Source organism: Maniola jurtina, chromosome Z (assembly GCF_905333055.1).
Source record: "Maniola jurtina chromosome Z, ilManJurt1.1, whole genome shotgun sequence".
NCBI lineage: Eukaryota > Metazoa > Arthropoda > Insecta > Lepidoptera > Nymphalidae > Maniola > Maniola jurtina.
The window spans coordinates 16,607,779-16,632,534 of record NC_060058.1 but is presented as its reverse complement, the minus strand read 5'-3'; the positions used below and the strand labels follow the sequence as shown (position 1 = coordinate 16,632,534).

The window sequence follows — 24,756 nt, the reverse complement described above, 5'->3', positions numbered from 1 at the left end:
GACTGCATCATAACTTTGCCGTTGATCGCGGTCAAGAACTTAACTGTCACTGATAAAAAATATACTTCTTAGGGTTCCGTAACCGAAAGGTACCAAAGGGAAGGTTACAAAACCTCCGATGTCTGTTCGCCGATCAGCAGGGTGTATCTCGTGAATAATAGGTAGAGAGTTGGAATTTTCACAGAATGTACATTATATACATTACATTATATAATGTACAGAATATACATATATTGCCGCTATAACGACAAATGATAATTTCTTTATTTTTTCAATGTAATTAAAAATTATTTATCAAGTGACCGCCATGCAAATCAAAAAATTTATAATATGTTATTTCTTGTATGATGGTCCGGGACCCCCTTCGTGTCCGAGTCCAACTCTCAATTGGCTCTCTGATTATTTCTATTCAATAATAGCTGATAATTCAATCTAATTGCATTTTCCTCAGCGGAAAAAATGTGAATAAAGCGTATAGGAATCATTCATCCGTGCGTATAGGTATATTTTAAAGTGAAATGTCGGTCAATGTCAAATCGATATCGCACTATACTGTTCTAAAATGTAAATACTGAAAAACTAAAACTAAGTACATAACATATTCACGAATACACATTAGCTACCTATTTTATATCGGTGTGTTTGATGTTGTATGTTTCGTATTTCATAATAGCCTACTATTTACTAACCTACACAAATATTTACGTTTACATAACAATTGTTGTGTTTTTAGTTTTTGTTTGCTTTGTTGATAACATGCTTAGCAGACAGTTTTTCTACTCAAATTACAATAAAGGTTATGTTATGGCTAACTCAACTTAGTGATAAGTAGGCATTTAAAACTTTTTTGTGTTCATAGAAAACAAAATAAGCGAATCTAATTAGATAGAACCTAATGGATAGAACAACTCTTGGCTCACTTAAAATTAATTCCCTTCTGGAACAGTGTCATAAATAAAGGCTGCAATTCCTATGAATTGTATCCAACTGAATAAAATTCCTTTTTTTTCTTTATTCTTGACTAGGGGATACCCGCGGCTTCGCCTGCGTGGATTTCGATTTTTTTAAATCCCGTAGGAACTCTTTGATTTTCTGGGATAAAAAGTAGCCTATCTCTTTTCCCGGGATGTATCCAATGTCTGTACCTTTCATTAAAATCAGTTCAGCGGTTGGGCCGTGAAAACGTAGCAGACAGACACACTTTCGCATTTATATTATAAAGTATGGATTTTTTTACGCACTGAATATAAATCTGAACTCATTCCCAAGCACATCGGATTTATACTTTGATAAAATTGAATCCAAAATTATATAATTATGGTAAAGTGGGTACCTAAACACCTTTTCTTCAGATTTTTCTCTTCCTGTAAATTTCATTTCGTGCAGTTACCTACACCGCACCGTTTAGATCGCCAGCTCCTCATTTTATATCCTCTGGATAAAAAGTGCGTTTAAAAACTTTAAAAGGCTGATTACGGTTGCATATTAAAAGATTTCATAGCCATGAGTCGGAGGTTTTCTTCTTTTTAACAAACGAAGTATGAGAAAACGTAATAGAGAAAGAGCCCGTGAGGGTTAGACCTTCGTTATTTTAAAAAGATGAAGTTTCTATGCGCATTGTCACATAACATGACACAGGGAACTATGAAGTTATGATTGTCGTGGCTTTGGCATATAATAGGTAATAAAGACGTATAAAAAATCTTACGTCAAAGTGCAGCCAGACATCCAAGACATTTTAGAGTTCAAGGATGTCTGGTAGGCGGTTGCCACGATATGACAATTGTCTGGCATTGCATGACGTGATTTCTGACACTATTCAGAAGAAATAAGAAAAAAATTGATCATACTTTGAGAAAGATTTTATACTTCTTTGTTACCTGTTATCTGCCAAAGCTATACCACAATCTGCATAGTCGCTGATCGTTCCTCCAGTTGGGAACAATGCTTATATAAACTTTTAGCTTTTATAAAATAACGAAGTTCTGGCTGTCACGGGCTCTTAGTCCATATATAAACTTGCCGCGATTCATAGCTGCCGCGAGGTGAACCACATGCCTTGGGTAAAGTAATACCACAGAATCCATATCCATACCAATATGAATGCGAAGGTGTCTGTATCTGTTTGACGAAATTTAGCATAGAGATGGCTTCTATCCTACAGGCGAACATAGAGAAGGTACATTTCCACCGGTCTCCTTGCAGATTGGAGGGGTTTTAGGCCATAGTCTACCACACTGACCAAGTGCGGATTGACAGACTTCACACAACTTTGAAAACATTATGTACAACTAGCTGACGCGCGCGACTTCATCCGCGTGGATTTAGGTTTTTCGAAATCCCGCGGGAACTCTTTGATTTTCCGGGATAAAAAGTAGCCTATGTGCTAATCCAGGATATTAGCTATCTCCATTCTGAGTTTCAGCCAAATTCGTCCAGTGGTTTTTGCGTGAAGGAGTAACAAACATATATACACATTACACACACACACACCACACATAACTACACACAAACTTTCGCCTTTATAATATTAGTGTGAAATGTGATTCTCAGGCATGCAGGTTTCCCCACGATGATGGTTTCGCCACCAATAAAGCAAGTCATATTTAATTACTTAAAACGCACATAGCTGCGAAAAGTTAGAAATGCGTGCCTGGAAGCAACCCTCCCGACCTCTGTTGAGGAGGCAGACGCCCTAACCACTAGGCTCTCCCCGCTATCCATATCGAAGAATATTCCAAGCCCACGGGAAAACATATAAAAATTAACTCCACGCTAACGTGATTTCAACATAATATCACTATGTTTAAACTATTCAAAGATTTCAAAAATACAAGAACCTGAATGTTGGTTTTACTCGTAATTAAAATCCATACCTATCTCTGATCGGTATCATACTGACATTCTTTATAGTTTCTAGTATGATTCAAGTTCGTATAAACTACTTAGAGGTGAATTGAAATTCGTTTCACATTCGGTAATTGCGTGACGACATAAATTTTTTAATTTAATGAAGTTAGTAAATAAATCATGTGGCGTATTTGGTGACTAAGTAGTGAAAACAGCGTTGTCAGATGATAGAGTACGGCTACTACAGGTCTATATGACCAATCCTACATCTCGTTCATACAGTTACTTATGATAGTAGTATTAATCTAAGCGTTTATAGAATTAGTCATAATAAGTACATCTACTGTCATCTAAAAAGATACGAAAATCTTTCTGCCTCAAAAATCATAACCCTTCCTTTCGGCTTTGCCGTAGTCGGATAAAAAACATACGCCGCTAGCAGTGCCGCTAACTATGCCAAAAAAAAATTGGACTGTATATAAAAAGTTAACTACGTCCATCTACGTCGATTTATTGAAGTATAAGAAAAGACTAAAATGACAAAACTAACTATGTACAAAAATAAGAACTCAGAGACGAAGGTACGAACATGACCCAAAAAGTACGTATTTCATGTTGGTGAAAATAAAAGACGTTTCGGGCGATTGCAAAAGAAGCGTTCATTATTTAGATCCTGTCTCCGTTATAAAAACGCACGGGTATCAACTAAAAAAAAAAAAAAATTGGTACCTTTTCTCAGTGACGGAAACAATTAAATACGGCTTTCATTATCATTCAAAACATTTCACGAGGAAGACTCAATGGAATAGGTAAGCTCCCGTCAACTAATTATATAAAAATATCGATAAAGATCTTTAAAAATATGTTATTCATCAATACCTAATATAAATAATAATATATTGTTGTTGCAACATACTCAACGCGTGTTCAGTATTGACCAAGTTGAAACTGCTTTATTCCGGTTTACTAATAACGTTCTAGAAGACAAAACTCGGTCTATTTATAAGTTATTGGCCTAACGCAGATATTCTACCACTGAACTCAGAGAATTCTCAATTTCTTAACAGAAATAGAATCTACTGTTTTTAATGCCACTATCACTTATAGAGAAAGAAATTCGGAAACAAATATTAATATTATATCTGAAGTATCCAAGCAGGGTAAATTAAGAGGTCAGAACCAAGCATAAAATGTGAGAATAGATTTATTCGCTGTAATATACCTACCAAGAATGATTTGGCAATAAAGCTATGGGAATAAAAAATCAAGATATAATATAGTCTTTTTAAAATAAACATATATAATGTGTTAAATATTATAGTGATATAGATCAACAATTTTTTATCACCACTATAATTAGAGCCTCAATAGCTCAACCGGTAAAGGAGTGGACTGAAAACCGAAAGTCGACGGTTCAAACCCCGCCCGTTGCACTATTGTCGTACCTACTCCTAGCACAAACCTGACGCTTAGTTGGAGAGGAAAGGGGAATATTAGTCATTTAACATGGCTAATATTCTTTTTAATAAAAAAAAATAGTTGAGTAGTTATTTAACACTTTTACAATATTTCCGATATATTCGTTGCCGGGCTTAAATTGAAAACATTTGGACGATGAATAATAATATTGCCGACAAGTTGTCGCAATATTGTTTCCGTTACTGAGTGAATATTGGTTCGACACTTCCTCATTTGATACCTACTATAAATTGCCTTTTTAATATCGAACAAAATTATGCCCATCTTATTTTTAAGTGGAATTCGACTACTTTATTTATTTAAACACTTTATTAGATACAATAAGAAACGACAATTACACAGAACATAAAATATATATTAAATATATTATATACACGAAAGGTAAAGTGATTTCTATCACGCAACGAATGTATTTCATAAAAAACCCGGTGCTTAATGAGAGAATGGATCTATGTAAGTTAATTGCATGATGTTTTTACTGAGAAAGGCTCACTGTAAGATCGGAAGCGTATTATGGCTTCGGTACACATTGGACTAATGTATCCGGCAAGTGCCGGCTAGTGTGTAAACGAATGCGCCACGAATCAAGATCCCTATGGAAATCTAAAAATACGTCGGCAAAACGGCCAACGCTGGCCGATCGCAGCAGAACGAGGCCCTGGCACTTTTTCCAACGCCTTGGGCCAATGTGTATTAGGCTCTTTACACAAACAACTGCTCACCCTAATGCCGACACGGTATTAAAATTATTTTGTCATTACACGTAAAATATTTATTGCTTCACAAGTCATTTCAAAAACTATTACAAGCGAATTTCATCTTTCAAACCTTTGAGTTAATAGCGATATTCGTTTGCAGATAACGTGTCCTATCGGTTGCATTAAAAGGAAAACGAAAGTTACTCAGTAGACGTCCTATGGCACTGGTTATGGTTATCTTATAGCTGTATTTTTCTAATTATATCCGACCGTCTGTACGTCTTTTTTTAGTACCTTAGAGAAATATAAATATTTGTCGAAACTAATAATTTTAATAAAATCATATTTACCTATATTATAGATGCGAAAGCGAAAGGGTGCTTGTTTGTTAGTCTCAAATCAAAAATCAAAAATCACCGATTCTGTCCTTCAATCAGCGCGATTGAAGGACAGTATCGGTGATTTTTTTGATTCTGGAAAATCAAATGTTCTCACGCGATCATTGGAAATTTAATAAACCAACACGGATGAAGTCTCGGTCATCATCCAGTTTATAATAATCTGTATATGCAACAAGACTTTTCCAGACTGATTGATTGATTGACTGGCTGTTCTATTAACGCACAGCCGAAACCACTAGGGTCATAAACTTGAAATTTTGGCAGTAGGTTCTTTTTATACCTTAGGCACTAAAAACTTTGCATGAAAGTCGTAATTTTGTTTAAAGTTGAAGTTAGAGCAATGAAAATTGATGTCGGTTAAAAATGAATAAATACTAGTTTTCCAGTTTTTGGAAATTGTTGAAGGTTTGTATGGAATTCGTCATTTTTCAAGTAGGTATAAATGAAGTCGGTCTTTCGGTCACAAATGAAGAAGTGTACAGACATACATCTTTCAAGATTTTTGGTAAAAGATAAAAATAAAAATGATGTCTTTATTATTTTAGGAGGAAAAGTGAGGTCGTAAGGTAAAGGACACACTTAACTCGCATCACGAAGAACCAGTCTCGCGAAAATAATCGCCATGATAAATCATTACGGACCGACCTAGTTCGTGATCCCGTTGTACATGTCGCCTTATTAATTACTCTGTAGTCTGTACCTGAGTGTCGATATCATTTGGGTTCCGCACCTCATCTAAAGTAATCCGTACCTCCCTATCTATACTACCATACTTCCATACTCGTACTTTCCATACTAATATTATAAATGCGAAAGTGTGCCTGTTTGTCTGTCTTCTGCTAGCTTTTCACGGCCCAACAGTTTGACCGATTTTGATGGGTATTTCTTTCGCTAACATCCTGGGAATGGACATAGGCTACATTTTATCCCGGAAAATCATAGATTTCCCACGAAATCCTTATATTGCCCATCCATTTGATCAACATCAAACGAGTCACAAAGAGCCGCTAGAACATGGTGAGTAGAAGTTCCCACTAAAGACGTCATATACCCAGCAGTGGATGTCCATAAGAGGAAAAAAAAATTATTGAATCACATTGTTGTCCATTTGTTAGTATATCACGGCCATTGTCTCAGAAATGGCTTGAGATATCAGACTGAAATTCTATCGAATTCTAATCTATAGCATCACACTGTTGTAAAAACGTTTCCACTTTAAAGCAGCAAAAAGATGGAACCCTTCAAAGCTCATTTTGCATATTAAAATTTAATTCGCTGACTGATATCAAAACTTATACAGAACTTCTCAATCGCTGACTATCTCGAAATCACATTAATAATAATTTATTTATTAATCGGACAACTAAGATCCATAGTGTTAGTAACAAAAAACTTAAAAATTATGTTAGTAATAAAGGCGAAAGTTTGTGTGTGTGTGTGTGTGTGTGTGTGTGTGTGTGTGTGTGTGTGTGTGTGTGTGTGTGTGTGTGTGTGTGTGTGTGTGTGTGTGTGTGTGTGTTTGTTACTCCTTCACGCAAAAACTACTGGACGGATTGGGCTGAAATTTAGAATGGAGATAGATTATACCCTGGATTAGCACATAGGCTACTTTTTATCCCGGAAAATCAAAGAGTTCCCACGAGATTTTTAAAAACCTACATCCACGCGAACGAAGTCGCGGGCATCAGCTAGTGACAAATAAGTCCGAAGCGCAAGTGAACGAATAAATCCGAAAATCAAAATTCAAAAGTCAAATAAAAATTCCTTGTTTACAAAGAATAATGTAAACCATAATATGTATACGGAACTCTCTCAGGGTGCGTGTCCCACTTGCACTTGATCGTCTTGTTTTTTATTGGCGCCACCTCGGATGAGCGGTAACCTCAATATTTGTTCAATGTATTCGAATATCGTTTACACTCTCGCCGCGGATTATACTGACATTACATATTACTTTTTTTTGTTAGTAAATAATATTTCTCCGTGTATATAAACTTAGGTATTACTTTATACTACTCATATCAAATGCAAAAACTGTTAAGTTACTTAAAGATAGTTTTTTTTTTTTAATACAAACCTTAACAACTATTATTCTTCCACTCGCATGTTTAATGGTAATATTCCACTCAAGCAAAAACTTGCCTTCGCAGAAATTGTTCTGTGCGCCTTGCAAATTTTTATGGCGAAAAGACGGGTTAATTTGAGGAGTTGTGATCTGGCGTATTGTTTGTGAAAGATTGGTGCCCAGGCGCTCGCTGCATACCAAACTGTTGGTTCTATAACAGTAACATAGATAGTACGTACTATTTCTGGATTCAGACCCCATGTTGCCTTGGCTGATCTGGCAACAGCTTTATAAATATTAGTTGTTTTGCTATATATTTTGTCGAGATGTTTCCTGAAGTTTAGGATAGGGTCAATTGACAATCCTAGTATAGTAAGGGAGGGTTGTATTTCTAGGGGAATATCGTTCAATTTAAATATCGGTATGTCATATTTGATTTTCCTCGTTATTAGTACCACCTGGGTTTTATGTGCTGCAAATCGCATTTTATTCTGAAATCCCCAATCGGCTATTTCTTTTAGAGCATCATTGACTTTTTTGCTCAATTCCTTTGCATTGTGATCATCTGCTATGACAAGGTATGACATCCGCAAATGCTTAAAGATAGTTTTAAAATGCGTTACCAAAAAAAATATTGAAAAAATCGTTAATATCGGCTCTACAGTCTTGTTAAAATTCAAGCATGGCTTAGGGTTATGACCCAAGTGGTATGTCCAATTCAAACACGAAACTATGTAAAATATTCGACCCGATACTTGGGCCTTGTGCCTCGATTCGCATGAGTGTGTATCGCCAGTTAGAAAGTGATCAGGATAAATCTGAATCGCTTGATCAACCTCAGTTCGAATTACTTATAGATAGCTACCTATATTGCTTTAATGGGATTTGTGAGATCAGTAATAAACGATCTTCTATTTATAAATGACTAGCGATTCGCCCCGGCTTCGCAGAGGTACCTCTACATACTTAATTTTCGAAAAGGTCTCTAATTTTTTTGGAAAATTCGGTTCAGTAGTTCCCGGGTTTACTTCCAACTAACAAACGTACAAACTTCACCACTTTATAATATGTATCAGTATATTCAGTATAGAAGAAGATTAGCGTAGTCACTCCGCCTTTAAGTAATAAAAGTATAAGAACGTTAAAACATTAAAAACAAGATTTTATCAAAGAAAGCTCCAATAACTAAATAATCTAAATATATTCTGAAATTGATTTATTTATGAAAATATGAAAGTGGAGAATACAATGAGTGGAATCAAGACTATGCAGTCTGCGTGAAAAATCATTTTCAGAAAATCCCATGGGGACTATTTTATTTTCCGAAACAAAAAGTACCTACCCTGCTGCGTAACTCTCCAAGAGTGTACCCAATAATTATATCCATATAAAAAATCACATCGATCCGTTGTTGAATTGCTGTATGGTTGAAGGATAAACCAAATACTACTTAGGAAGATTTCCGTGGTTGTAAATTATAAAATACATTATGGTTATCTTAATTTAATTTTAAGTTTTGCCTTACTCTCAGAGTCAAATAGAGCATTAAAATCGTAATAGTTTGAGATTTTTAAGAGAAATCAATACTTATCTTTGCTCTAAGTAAATATCTTCATAAATTCGACATCAACGCGCGACGGGTGACGACATGATACCTCCTCGTAGATAGATAAACTGATAACCAGGGGGGTGTCACTCTCATGGTTTGTTGGTATATCTCTGGAACTACTGAACCGATTTTAAAAATTATTTCACCAATAGAAAGCTACATTATTCCTAGGTAACATAGGCTTCATTTTATTTCGAAAAATTGGAGATCCCTACGGAAAACTAATAAGCTACACGTACGACGCTAGGACGAGTCATTAGTTATATAGTATTGTGAATTGTAATGCAACCGTAAGACTGTGACTGCAACTTATATTGCCCTAAATTTATATAATTTTTATTAGTTTCAGCTTTTCACCAGGCACGAAACCTACCATTACTTTTAGATGAATCAATTTTGAGTCAATCTTCTGCACATAATGCTGGCAACTCAGCAAATGTATCAAGTAAGTTTTGTTAATATATTAATTCATTGTGTTTTAACTGACACCAGCAGATTATTGATTGATGTGTTAATTTTATAATAATATTTTCTTTTCATAATGGATTCGTCAGCTAAACACGTCTGCATATGTCTACTTTGATTGATACTGGTCCGAAGTCTGGTTCAAATTGAGGGAACTGGTGCCAAACCGCGATCCAGAAAAAAAAAATTATACAGCGCCATCTATTGCATTATTATTGTTATTGTACTACTAGCGACATCTTTGAGGCAGCAGAGTAAGCTTTATTCCCTTTTCCTAGTTATATGGTAGGAGTGGCTTATCTATACCCGTTATTAGTATATTATCTATGGTGATAACAGTATTTATTTTTGAGCAGGCCGCACTGTGGTTACTTTCGCTTAAGCGATAATCGCTCGAGCTAATCATAATCGCTTAAGTGACTAGCCAATGTTTTTAATGGAATGCTTCGGCCGTGTCTGGTTGTCCCGCAAGAACCGTGTCACCTGAAGATTTATTAATATAAATTTTAGAATTAGAAACGAGATGATGATGATGATGATGGCCTTGTCTACTGCCGTACAAATGACATTTCGTAAGTTCAAATACGATTTTTTTTATTTTATTGAAGGCTATGCACTAGTCTATAACTAAAAATTTAAAAACCTCCGACACAAAAACATCTATAAGAAAACTAGAAAAGAGCTGATAACTTTGAAACGGCTTAACCGATTTTCTTTGATTATAGCTAAGAACATTCTCGATCAAGCCACCTTTCACAGAAAAAAAAAACTAAATTTAAATCGGTTCATTCGTTTAGGAGCTACGATGCCACAGACAGATACACAGATACACACGTCAAACTTATAACACCCCTCTTTTTGGGACGAGGGTTAATAAATGTAAAAAAATCAGACCTGCTGGCAAGTGATGAAGAAGAGTTTACGAGTGCCGTGCGTTATTTAGGTAAAGAACTGATAAGACTAATGACTAACAAGCGGTGACCACAGACAACCAGTCTCGTTAATATTTAATTAAGTACTGTACCTACTTATCTCTTGGGAGAAAACATTACTCGGTCTATCTGGTCAAGTTTATCTTGATACAAAAATATTTTATATTAGCTGTCTGACTCTGTACGGGTGAGAATGTGTTAACAGGGCTCTCTCCGTCACTCGTTTCATACAATCGTAGTTCCAATTTCATTTTAATATCAAGCAACCAAAGTCCATGAAATTTTGTAGACATATTCTAGAAACTAATATCTGTGTCTGTGGTGTTTTAGATTTTTCTAAAAATATGTAGTTTTAAAATTACAGGGGGTCAAAGATTTGTATGAAATTTTTTTAAGACCGCGTAACTTTGAAACCGAATATTTTAACAGAAATCTGGAAAACCACAGACATAGATATTAGTTTCTAGAATATGTGTGCAAAATTTCATGGACTTTGGTTGCTTAATATTCAAATGTAATTGGAACTACGATTGTATGAAACGAGTGACAGAGAGAGCCCTCTTAACTATGCGTTTCAAATTAGACGAGTTGATGCTTCAGATATTATGGTGGTCCATATTTGAAATGTAATATCAAACTTTGTAGATAAATTCGAGATTTCTTTATTGGTCTAACAATTTTATATGTAATTTTCGTTTTTTGTGTTATCTTAAAGAATTGAAATAGAAAAATTTATATCAAGCAAAATTTTTTGTATTTAGGTAAGTATAGCGTGAAACTTTTACCAAAGTTTGGCGAAATGAGTAAGTAAATATTATAATCCGATAAAATATAATTTCTAAATGATGATGGAAACTACACATGGAAATCCATGAAGAGGTCTTATTTTAGCGAATATACAAATGCGGATTACGACTTTGTTTTTAACCCCCGACCCAAAAAGAGGGGTGTTATAAGTTTGACGTGTGTATCTGTGTATCTGTGTATCTGTCTGTGGCATCGTAGCTCCTAAACTAATGAACCGATTTTAATTTAGTTTTTTTTTTTGTTTGAAAGATGGCTTGATCGAAAGTGTTCTTAGCTGTAATCCAAGAAAATCGGTTCAGCCGTTTGAATGTTTTCAGCTCTTTTCTAGTTACTGTAACCTTCACTTGTCGGGGGTGTTATTTATTTATTTTTAATTTACACTCGTATAGTTTTATATATCAGTAAAAATTGATAAAATAGAATATAATATTATATTGTAGAATTCTTTCGTAATTTGTTATTGTCAGAATAATGGCTAACTGTGTCACCGATGTGCTAAATCCTTCGCCTTTCGTAACGAAAAATATATAATCCATGCTAATAGGTAAATAAGAAAGTGTGTCTGTTTGTTTGTTAGCTTTTTACGACCATTTTTTGTTGTGATAAAGGTGAAGTGATAAAAATTTGTGATTCTCGGATTCGACATTGGTTGCATTCACCATGGGAAAACACGAAGTGTGTCTGTTTGTCTCACTGTTGGTGAAAAGGTAAGAACCGCCCATCTGTTTAATTGATTTCAAAGAAATTAGGACAGACATAGCTGGCATCCCGGAGACGGACATAGCCTACTTTTTATACTGGAAAATCCAAGAGTTCCCGGTATTATACAAGTACCAGACGATCTAGATTCTAGATGATGCCTGCGAGATTTTCTGCGTAGATTTAAGTTTAATAAGGAAATATCCCGTGGGAACTTTAATTTTCCAAGACAAAAGTAACATAAGCCCAACTCCAGCTATCTGTACTTACCAAACGCCATTAATAGTTATACGGATGAAGCGGAAAAGATAATAAACAAACAGACGCACTTTCGCTTTTATAATGTTAGTCTGGACTAATGATCTTTACACACTTGCATTTATACATTCAACGTGTAATAAAGCCTTGTATTAATTAAGAAGTGTGGATAATTCTGAATTAAGCAATCTCTCAACTAAACAAAATGTTAATTGGCAGATTTCAGTCTAGTGCTATCTTTATCCGCAAGGAGAATTAAGAAAGGGATAGCAAAACATAGCCAGGGAGGTCGTTGCAAACGCTAGTAAACATTTAAAATCCGTGATTCATTCGATGCGAAATCGATAAGGCTGCACGTAACATGTTTACGGTTGTAACAGCTATTCAGTGGGTCAACGAAATAGATCTAATTGGCATCCAGTGACATATTCTGTCTTTGTGTATTCCATCGGTTGCACAACTGTTTAGGGTGACCACATACACGACACCTTTAGCATCGGATTAGATAAAAGAAAATCGGTAATAGTGACTTAGACGGAAGCGTGCTTTCCGGATTTGGGATCCGGTTGGATCCCGGTCAGGCACCTTTCGGAGTTATGTGCATCTCGAGGAATCAACACAATATATACAAGTGTAAATTAAGTTATAACACCCCCGACAAGTGAAGGTGACAGTAATAACTAGAAAAGAGCTGATAACTTTCCAACGGCTGAACTGATGTTCTTGGATTATAGCTAAGGACACTTTCGATTACGCCACCTTTCAAACAAAAAGAACTAAATTAAAATCGGTTCAATAGTTTAGGAGATACGATGCCACAGACAGATACACAGATGCACATATTTACGGTTCCTTTCATCCTCTTGCCAGCAAGTCTGGTTGCAGCCAAGCGCTAGCCTATTTTAAAACAAAAACAAGACCGTGTGCACTTAAAGGTTGGTTAGTTGATTTTGCATGTCTCCAAGACCTGTTTATCATTAATGATCGCGGAAACCAGAAACTGTTTATTTTTATTTTGCCCCAGTACTCGCGTATGTATTTTTGTCATTACTCATATTTTACTCGAGGAATGTATTCTTATCGATTAGAGGGTTTGGGTTCTTTTTACTTTTGTTGCATTTTGTAAAATATTTTGGTTTTTTTTCTAGTTTTACAAGGGGTGCGTCTGGATTATCACCTATAGTTATGACATCTCAAACTTATGTAGGTACAAAACTTGTGTGGACTAGACTATACTAAAGGCATCCGTCAGGGCATAAAGCCACCCCACTAGTATCTAAAGCATCGTCAATCAGTATAATATTTGTATGATTTAAATCATGATTGGTATCATAATACAGCAGGGGTTCATCATAACACAGTAAAGTGCTTAAGATACTAGTCATATTACCTTATGTACATATTTTTAGGCGAAACAAATATTTAATGATTACTGCCATAAGGCTCTACCATTAATATTGATTACAACCCATATTATACATACTAAAGTGTGTTTGTTTGTTGGTTTATTAGTTTGTTGATTTGTCCTTCAATCACGTCGCAAAGGACCAACGAATCAACATGATTTTTTGCATGTTTATAGTTAAAAACCCGTAGAGTGGCATAGGCTTATTTTTATCTCGGAAAATTAAAGAGTTTTCACGGAGTTCTTAAAATCCAAATAAACGCGAACGCAGTCGCGGGTATCAGCTTGTTAGATTATAAACATATTAGGTACTCAAACATAAGGCCTATGAATATGCGGAATACTTCTAAATCGGTCATTCAACAACTAAATAAATAAACTAGGTATGTACTTTGAAAGCAAACCAATTTGTGTTAACAAATTGTCCTAGAAAAAGCGACGTTGCTATATAAATTCCACTAAATATCGCTTGTGAGTGTCGCAAAGATCTTTAAAGCCGTAGTTGTTACATTTCGCAATGTTTGGAACGGCTGAATTATTTTGTTGGTATATAATTGGTTGGTATTCAAAACCTTGACTGCCAGTCTAGCTGTATCAAGTGCATTTAGGTTACCAAATCTAAGTTTATAGTTAGCCTGCTGGTGGCAATTGTTGAGGGGTTGGGATGCATCCAGTATGTCATTTTAAGGTAGGACTCGCTATATTTGCTCTGTCTTTGTTTCAACTTTCATGTCGAAAGTACCATTTTAGTCCTAAATCTGAGGCTAAACGTCGTAACCCACTTAGACGACACTGCTGTTATACAGCTAGCAGACAACTCGCCGACCCCTCGCCTACAGCTATTTTGTGTTGTCACTGTAAAGTGCATCTCCAGAGCACAATGTTAAGTCCATATTTGAATGCTCATACTTTTGATGGGTGAGAGCAGAGTCGTGTAAATCAGCTACGACCTTAAGCCCAAAATACTTATTACTCCCTACATCAATAGGTAAGTCGTACTTTTGACATGACAGTTGACCAGCAAATATGGGAAGTCATTTCTTAAAATTAATGCTTTAAGTACGTCTACATCTTTGCATTATAAAGTTAGAAGAAAAAAAACATGTGTGCGGTTCACACGCAGTAGAAATTACCTTCAGAAAATAAACCTAAACTTTGGGAGAATTTTAAAAAAAGTACCTTTGCTTAAATATTTTTATCAGGTGATTAAAATAATTCTGTATCAAATATAATGTAAAATAATTAATACCACCGGCTCCCAATCTACCATCGAACCGGTTTTACTTATCGCTGAATATATTCGTTTCAAATACCGGTCCGGCCAACTTTGCTAAGATTTACATTGACATGAAAAACTTTTGATTAGGATCACATATTATTACTAGTACTATCTCACACACAGCTTGTGGTCCGACTCCGGAATGAATTTTTTTTTATGTAGCTGTGTGCGTAAGTTTCATTATCTCAAAACGCTACAATTTTAATTTTGGCATACTGCATGCCTGAGAGTTCTCGATGATGTTCTCGGCGGTGCGTGAAGTCTGCTAACCCGCACTTGGCCAGCGTGGTAGAGTATGGCCAAACCCTTTTGATTTTTAAGAGGAAAACCTTACTAAATAATGATCTAGCGATCGTTTGGTGATTGTTATGATAATAATAATGATGTACTATGTTATGTGATACGTATATTGTATACCTACAAGTGTAAATTAAAAATTTATAACACCCCCGACAAGTGAAGGTTACAGTAACTAGAAAAGAGCTTATAACTTTCAAACAGCTGAACCGATTTTTTTTGGATTTCTGAACACTCTCGATCAAGCCACCTTTCAAACAAAAAATTAAAATCGGTTCATTAGTTTAGGAGCTACGATGCCACAGACAGATACACAGATACACACGTCAAACTTATAACACCCCTCTTTTTGGGTCGGGGGTTAATAAACAGATTTTGCTCGCGACTTTCTTTGTGTTGATTGAAGTTTTTTCATAATCATGTAGTAATTCCTTGTTTTCCTAAGAAAAATTACCTAGATGACTTAATATATAGTCATTTATCTACCTGCAAAAGTCCTCAGTAGTGATCAACCGGAGACAGGTAGATCACAATGATGATGATTTTTCTTACCTACCCTCTAGCTAAGGTTTTCTATATGTATGTATCTAGCTATTTGTATATATACATATTAGTTTTATAGTTTTAAATTATATATTATGTAAAACCAACTGTGGTTTTAATGGCATTGAATGTAGCAGGAATAATATGTATTTTCTATTAAAGTTTAATAAATAATAAAATAAAATAAAAATTTTAGTACTGAATAATGGTGTTGTTTAGTTATTTGAGAGACGTGTGTGTGTAATCTATGAATGACGTGTTTCGTAATCCAGTTGGCAGATTGTCAAATGAACACCTTACTTTCTCCTTGTAATTAATAGACGGTAATCAGACTGTACAATTACCATTGCTGCTAGGTTAGTTTTTTATACAAAAATACAAGTTAGCCCTTGACTGCAATCTCACCTGTTAGTAAGTAATGATGCAGTCTAACATGGAATCGGGCTGACCTGGAAGGGGTATGGCAGCTTTTATTAAACCCATACATTTTTTTTTTTAATAAAAATAGCGAGCAAATAAGCAGGCGGGTTACATTAAATAATTGTAGAAAATCACCATATTTTTCACCCTTTCTTGATAAACATGGATTTTATCAGGAAATCTTAGCGTTAGATCTAATAACCCTAACTAAACTTAACCAAAACATTGCTGAAAACCTGTCGTAATTTGTCTCTAGTTGTAACTGTAGGCATACCTGCTCGTACCTAACCCAACTTTCGCTTGATTCTCGCAATTTTGTCATTACATAGTTACGGAACGATGAACTCTGATGGAAACAGTTATAAGTATTTATATGTTATCTACTATATGAACATAATATAATTAGATATGTACAAAAACGGGAATAGAAAGGTAGTTAAAATTTCGGCCTTCGAACGGTCGGAACTAAAATTTTTCATAGTTATGTGCATTTTATTATTTTCTCAGTAATGTTCTCAAGTTGTGTGAAGTCTACAAGTCCGCACTTGGCCAACTTGATGGGCTATGGCCTAAGCCAATCTCATTTTGAGAGGAAACCCGTACTCAGTAGTGGGCCAGCGATAGGTTATTAATAGAGATGATGATGTGTATATATTACGTGTATAGTACATAAACAGATTTTGTTCGTGATTTTCTTTGCGAGTTTTTTTCACAACCAAGCAATAATTCCTTTTTACACAAGAAAAAAAATCCTAGGTCACTTCATACCAAATCTCTACCATAATCAATGCAATGTGATGAACTATTGACTGAAATGAACAGTTACAGAAAGAATAATATTATGCTTTCAGCCAATTACTATACAAACCATTATTACTGTTTTGCAATATACCGTTACAAAAATATCTATTTAAAAGAAAAACATAAAATCATTTAAGAAATCATAAAATCCACTTATTCACTCCAAGAATCACATTAGTGTGATCTTTTATGTATACCTACCTAATAATAATAATTATTATTATGTCCTATGTGAATGTCTTTTATTGTGTGCAGTAAAGTGTTTAAATAAATAAAGTTTAATAAGTCTCTATTTTATGAATAGGTGTCATTTAAATGTGTATAGGTATATCTTATTATAGCTGTGTTGCACATCAATATAGAATTATGTGTTGCGATGTGCACAAAAAATATAAATAAATGCCAATAAATTGCTTAGGTAATAAATTTTAATAAATTTTACGTGGCCAATTTAATCGTTATTTAAACAACAAATCTTTTATTTTACTAAATTGCAAACAGGTGATTTTAAGTATTTTTAGTAACACGGAATAAATTATATTTCTGTGATTAAAATCCTATGCCTGTAGTGTCTGCCTAATTAGCATTTCAAAACTTCTTTTGCTAGGTGATGCCCGAGAATTCGTTTGAGTAGTTTTTTAAAAATCTTGTGGGAAACCATTATTTTCCCGGGATCTCAGAGATTCAAACTATATCTACCAAATTTCGTCAAAATCTGCTCAGCAGATAAGTCGTCAAAAAGTATCAGTTAGATTTTAGTGTCAATAATAAAACTGCGATCTAAAACTGTCAATAATAAGACTTGTTTCTCCAAATTCGGTCACTCATCTGTACCTACTTGGATCAACGTTGCTGAACCAGCAGAAACAATTACATTGATAACGAAGGGAACGGAAAATTAAATCAAATCGTTAAAGACTTAATTAGTCATCGTATAAAAATGCCACTTATTCCGACCACGGTTCACGTTAACACAATAATATAGTTATGCAACCCGTCTACCTTCCTATATCGCTTCCTATAAAGCATCTACACACGAGGCAACAAGTTACCTGCTGAGACGTTCCAACTTCCAACTTTAAAATTTGTCAATTGGATTAAAATTGTAAAATAAGTTATCAAGTTTAAGTTTTCTTTAAAAAATAACTATTAACATGAATTGGTATTGTAAAGTGTTAAATATAATAAACTGTACGTATACATATTCTATACAATCCGACATATTATATTACGAATGCATACAAACAAACATACTGCAGTCACATTAGAGAATAACTGAATCTTGAGGATGTGGCATTACTTTAAACCGTAATGGGACTTCTTTGTTGAAAATTCAGTCGTTGTGAACAATAAAATTGCAGGCTGCACCCACTTTTACTTATAATTTGATGGTTTGATAGCTACTAATTTTGACAACTTCATAGAACACAATTTTAGTTTGGCATAACAAATCTAGTTAATAATACATAGAGATTATTAAGTAAAGCTGGCAGTCTATAAACCGTGCAACTGTCGACTGCCGATCGAAATTGGAATTAGCGATTGGCAAGTCTGTAGAAGTTTTAAAGCACTCTGTATATAAAGTACTATCCAGATTGAGCTAGTTAAATCCGGATTAGGTTCTTTTGAACTGCGCGTTATATCTTCGATTATATATGCGTTAAAATATTAAATTTTCCAATACTCACAATATAAATATTAACTATTACCATAGAAATCCACTCATGTCTAATAGAATAAATTTTATAATTGCTTCTTTGATAAGAAAAAATATTTTACTTGCGTGTTTGACCGCGATTTTAAAGCCTGGTCGATGCGGAAAAGATGCATTAATCATTGCTACAATCTTAATTGTTGTGATTAGCTGAATTTATGGTTTTCTTTCTGCGACAATAGATTTTGTAGAATAGCGAAAACGCATAGCCAATCAGAGGTGCTTACAGTCTTCAGAAGCTGTCATTTTAGGCAATCGATACTTATCATGAATGTTTTTGGCACTAGTACATAATCTGCTATATTTTTAAGATTGAAAATATACTTGTATTTTTGCGTAATTCATTTACATAAAACAATTTTCCTTTTTACTAATTAATAATAAATATAAATTCTATTTCCAACGATCTTTATCCATCATTTCAAATTCACTAAAATACGTGAACGACTACACACTTCTTAGTGGATTATTTCTAAAAAAAAGCCGGCTAAGAGCAAGTCGGACTCGGACGTACCTACTATCATATACAAGAAACCAACCTGTATTGATTTTTTCACAAACACAAATCAGTCTCAATGTTTTATTTATCTATTTTTATTTAATTTTTATTTATTTGGGACAATAAACAATTACATATTATATATTAAAGCTATAACTTAAATCTATCATTAAATATTAGCAAATATGTAATCAACTACACTATCCACAGCTTAACAATATACAGGGTGGTCAAAAAGTCGTGGATCAAATGAAATAGGGAGATAGAGGAGGTCATTTCCAGCAAAAAAGTTTTCCACAGCATGGCCATATTTAAATTGCCCTAAGAGTTATGAATATTTTTGGGTTTTTTAACAAAATACCAGATTCTCTTACAATTAGACTAATTAAAAAAAAATGAGATAAAAACAATAAAACAAACGATGTTGTATCATTACTAGATAATGTATAAGCACTACAAACCTTCTATTGAGGCTCTGGCTATCAAATTACAAGAGCAATTAATTTTTTTCCAAAACTTTTAAAGCGTTACCAAAAATTAAGTGTCACTTTAAAAGCGCACTGCGAAAAAAAAATGTACTACGGAAAAGTGACCCTGTATCAGAAAAACTTGCTGATTTAATGCCAATTTAAATGAGGTATAACACATTACTCTTTGTTTCGTAATTCTGGTATTATAATCGTTTTTTCATATCAAGGTGCAAATTTCAGTAGATTAGTTTAATTCAAAATAATTTTGAAGATTATCATGCTGCTAGTTAAACTGCTAGTTTTTTGTACGTTGCAATGTTAGAAACATCACTGTGCTTGTCACACTTAAAATTTGTGAAAAGAACAGAAACTCTTCACTACCACCACGTGCCAGAACTACCCAGAACGCCCGTCTTGCAAGTAGTTCATCTTTTATAGGAAACAAAAGGATAAAGAAACTATGCCTCTCGTTCACACTAATCATCCTTTCTATTTGCATTGTTGGAATAAGGAAGGATGTGAAAGAGAGGCATAGTTTTTTTTATCCTTTTGTTTCCTAGAAAAGAGGGCGTTCTGGGTAGTTCTGGCACGTGGTGGTAGTGAAGAGTTTCTGTTCTTTTCACAAATTTTAAGTGTGACAAGCACAGTGATGTTTCTAACATTGCAACGTACAAAAAACTAGCAGTTTAACTAGCAGCATGATAATCTTCAAAATTATTTTGAATTAAACTAATCTACTGAAATTTGCACCTTGATATGAAAAAACGATTATAATACCAGAATTACGAAACAAAGAGTAATGTGTTATACCTCATTTAAATTGGCATTAAATCAGCAAGTTTTTCTGATACAGGGTCACTTTTCCGTAGTACATTTTTTTTTCGCAGTGCGCTTTTAAAGTGACACTTAATTTTTGGTAACGCTTTAAAAGTTTTGGAAAAAAATTAATTGCTCTTGTAATTTGATAGCCAGAGCCTCAATAGAAGGTTTGTAGTGCTTATACATTATCTAGTAATGACACAACATCGTTTGTTTTATTGTTTTTTATCTCATTTTTTTTTAATTAGTCTAAATGTAAGAGAATCTGGTATTTTGATAAAAAACCCAAAAATATTCATAACTCTTAGGGCAATTTAAATATGGCCATGCTGTGGAAAACTTTTTTGCTGGAAATGACCTCCTCTATCTCCCTATTTCGTTTGATCCACGACTTTTTGACCACCCTGTATATATTCTGAAAATATATATATATATATAATATAATATGTTTTGCAGATATATTCTGAAAATATCTGCATCTGTAATTTTTCAGACTTAAAAATGTGTAGTTTATTAGTTACACCGGTTCAAAAAAAAATGACAGAAAAAAACTAGCAAACCACATACATAGAAACATATTTGTTTCAAAAACTTGTCTTAAAAATAACATTGATTAATGGAAATATGTATGTAAAGCGCTGGGAAATGTTAGGGAAACTTCTCTTAAGCGCCATTTTCTCGAATCTTCCATTTCTGACTTACCACCATCTCGATTACGGTAGTATTCACAGCAACTCGTGTAGATAATACACGTTATTATTTACTAAGCAACAGGTCTACATTTCGATAAGTTCATGTGGTTAAGTTGATAAAAACAACAATTAGTCGGTCTATTGATCATTCAATTAATTGTTTACTCAATAAAGTAATATGCATTTAAAGTCGTAGCAGGCCGTGATTATATTTTTGTCTTTTCTTGTAAGGTTTTATGATTATTATGATAGAATGGCAACTTTGTTATACTCTATTTCCGTGTTTTTATCACTAACACCGGATGAGCCTAATAGTTTAAATAAAACTCTTAGTCGAGTCATATGGTCCTGGGAAACTCACCGCATTATTATTCCAAGAATGAATCCCATTCATTATAAAATTAATGCAAAGTGGACACGACCCTCATTAATGAGGAGTACGATGCAAAGAGAGAGAGAGAGAGAGAGAGAGATGATGTTTTTAGAGGATTTATGCGAACCCCCTTCTAGCATCAGTTTTTTTTTTATATTATGGGTTCCTTCAAATTAAGAGTCAATAGGCATTTTATAGCAAGCGCGCTCCATCTTAGTTCTGACTGTAGCCAAGTGCTAGCCTGAAATACCATTTCAGGTTTGAAACTCATTTCGTCTACGAGCTAGGGATCTGTGACATGATCCGGGCAGATAGACAGACAGACGGACGGATAGACAGACAGACAGACAGCAGAATGACATTAATAAGGTTTCGTCTTTACCCTTTGGGTACGGAATCCTAAAAATAACAAAGCAAGATCCCGTGATCGCAAGACCTACGCTATACATAAGCTAGAAGCTACGTAAATATAGGTACTGTATCTACAATGCAGTGGATAGGCACGATACTGAGAACTTTGAATTGCGGCATCTTTGACCGGTATCATATTTTTAACCCCCGACCCAAAAAGAGGGGTGTTATAAGTTTGACGTGTGTATCTGTGTATCTGTGTGTCTGTGTATCTGTGTATCTGTGTATCTGTGTATCTGTGTATCTGTCTGTGGCATCGTAGCGCCTAAACGAATGAACCGATTTTAATTTAGTTTTTTTTGTTTGAAAGGTGGCTTGATCGAGAGTGTTCTTAGCTATAATCTAAAAAAATTGGTTCAGCCGTTTAAGAGTTATCAGCTCTTTTCTAGTTTTCTTTAGAAAAGAAGGTTAAATAACCGTTAGGTTCATAATATTATGTCAATAGACAAATGTCAAGCTGTCAAGATGGACGTTGCCTAAATACATAATTATTTATTTGAAAATGATGTTTTGGAAAACTCAGATACTTTGGATCGTCGGGGGTGTTATAAATTTTTAATTTACACTTGTAGCAAAACAATATGAATAAAAAGAAAACCTACGCTTTGGTATGTAGGTAGGTACAAAGTGTTAGTTCCTACAAACAATAGACAGGTAAACTAATATTATGTAGGTAATATTCTTATTTCTTATTTCCTAGTCATTGTTATTTTCATAGTAATATAAATTTATGTCTTTGTTATATTTGTACGGTGATAAAACATTAATTAAAGTTGTGTTATTTCATACAAAAACAAGACACCTACCTATAGCTAGTTCAAATATTATTATAACTTATAACCCTAGGCGATGCTTAGGTTTCTATTTTCATGTAGTATTCCTGGACCAGCAGAAATCTATATTTCGAAGTGCGCAAAGATTTATACCTAGTTTTCATTCCTCAAGGTCCTGACAGTTTTTAATTAAAGTGGATAAGGAGCCTTAATAAATCAGTAGGTCTACCTGAGCAAAACATACGTAACTAGAGGATGCCCGCGACTTCGTCCGCGTGGATTTAGGTTTTTAAAGCTCACGTGGGAACTGTTTGATTTTCCGGGATAAAATGCCTATGTCAAGTAAAAACATACCGAGGTACCTTTTATACAAATCGGTTAAGCGGATGGGTTTTTAGGAATCCCATGGGAGCTCTTTGATTTTCCGGGATAAAAAGGAACCCATGTCCGTCCCCGGGATAAAAGCTAACCCTGTACCAAATTTCATCAGAATCGGTTAAACTGTTGGGCCGTGAAAAGGTAGCAGACAGACAGACAAACAGACACACTTTCGCATTTATAATATTAAGTATGGAAGTATGGATCAGCTTATGCCCACGACTTCGTTCGCATGAACTACACAAAATTCAAACCCCTGTACTTGTTACTCCTTTAGAGATTGAATTTTCAAAAATCCTTTCTTAGCGGATGTCTACGTCGTAATAGCAGCATGCCACAGCCCGATCAGTTCAGTAGTTTGAGCTGTGCGATAGATCAGTCAGTCAGGTTTTCCTCTGATATAATATAATATACAGACTAGCTGATCCGTCACAGCTTCGCTCGGGTGAAATTTCGAAAAATTCTAAGGAGGCTCTGCCAGACCCAGCGGCTTAAGCGGTTATGTTGATAAGTCAGTCAATCAATCTGTTTCTCTATTTATAACATAAAGATATATTTTTCATCATTATGTAGGTATAACCTAGTTATAAAAAAATGTATTCTAATTACCAAACACCACATATCGGAAAGTAACTAGGTGTAATAACTATCAGAAGCACGTACTGTAGATATGAACTGTTAGTCATTATTTTCTATCGTAAAAATATTTCAAATTACCTAGACAGAAAAATCTAGAATATTTCACGTTCTGACTAACCAGCAAGGAAATATACAAACCATACGGGTGAAAAGGTACAAACCTGACACAGATATTAATTTTAGTTAGGTATAAATTTTTTGAAAGGATAGGTCGGTAGGTATTTGTTGGTTTTTAAATATAATGTACAAAGGCGAACTTAACCCAGGGTACCTATTCTCTGTGAGTTTACTTTTGGTAAAGAGGACAGTGTGTAGATAGAGTAAATGAAGTAAAAAAATAAGAGAAACATACTTAAAAGTTAATAGAGTGAAATGTAGCATAACTTAAAGCAGAATTTACAGAACCGGAATTTATAAAAAATATACATTATTTAAGTCTTAGGTGCTAGGGTGCTAGGTCAACAAATAATTCCATTTACAGGCGGCTTCATTTTCATTTCATATCAATAAAAAACTTCTACTGAAGATGGCTGTATGGGCATAGTTCCCTTTGCCTACCAGAATGGGTGAAGAAAAAAAAACTCTGCTTATATTCTACGGTTGGCGCCATTTTTCAGAAATTTTCTTTGCGAGTTTAGTTGTTTGTTGCACAAAATGAGTAATTTCGACCCTAGTTTTTTTCTATCTATTAACAATAAAGTTGTTTTAAATTAAATTAAATTAAGTTAGTTGAGTTTATTGTGTTTTTATTACTTTATTAAGTCGTTCAGTACACGTGCGGAACCGTCATTGCAACTTGTTCCGACTGTCAACCCTCGTCTTCGGCTACGCCTCGGCTCGGGTACACATTTGTCGGCACTCTTTGCAATGACAGCCTTTCCACACTTGTAATGAAATATACTATTTAGTGTAAACTAAGTGTATAAACGAAATTTCAGCTACTTATACCTAAACTACATGACCTAAATTTTTAATCATTA

The 24,756-nt window shown here is 34.4% G+C and overlaps 2 protein-coding genes across 3 annotated transcripts in view; both read right to left on the bottom strand.

Moving 5' to 3' along the window:
• LOC123880757 (UNC93-like protein) overlaps positions 1-24,756 on the bottom strand; it is a 140,311-nt gene that overhangs the window by 114,177 nt on the left and 1,378 nt on the right. The gene's annotated exons all lie outside the window — the stretch shown is intronic.
• The window catches only part of LOC123880756 (dnaJ homolog subfamily C member 11), a 34,445-nt gene continuing 26,066 nt past the window's right edge, over positions 16,378-24,756 (bottom strand). The window contains exon 16 of the transcript XR_006799334.1: positions 16,378-16,388. The gene's annotated coding sequence lies outside the window, so the exon portion shown is untranslated. The remainder of the gene's footprint in view (positions 16,389-24,756) is intronic.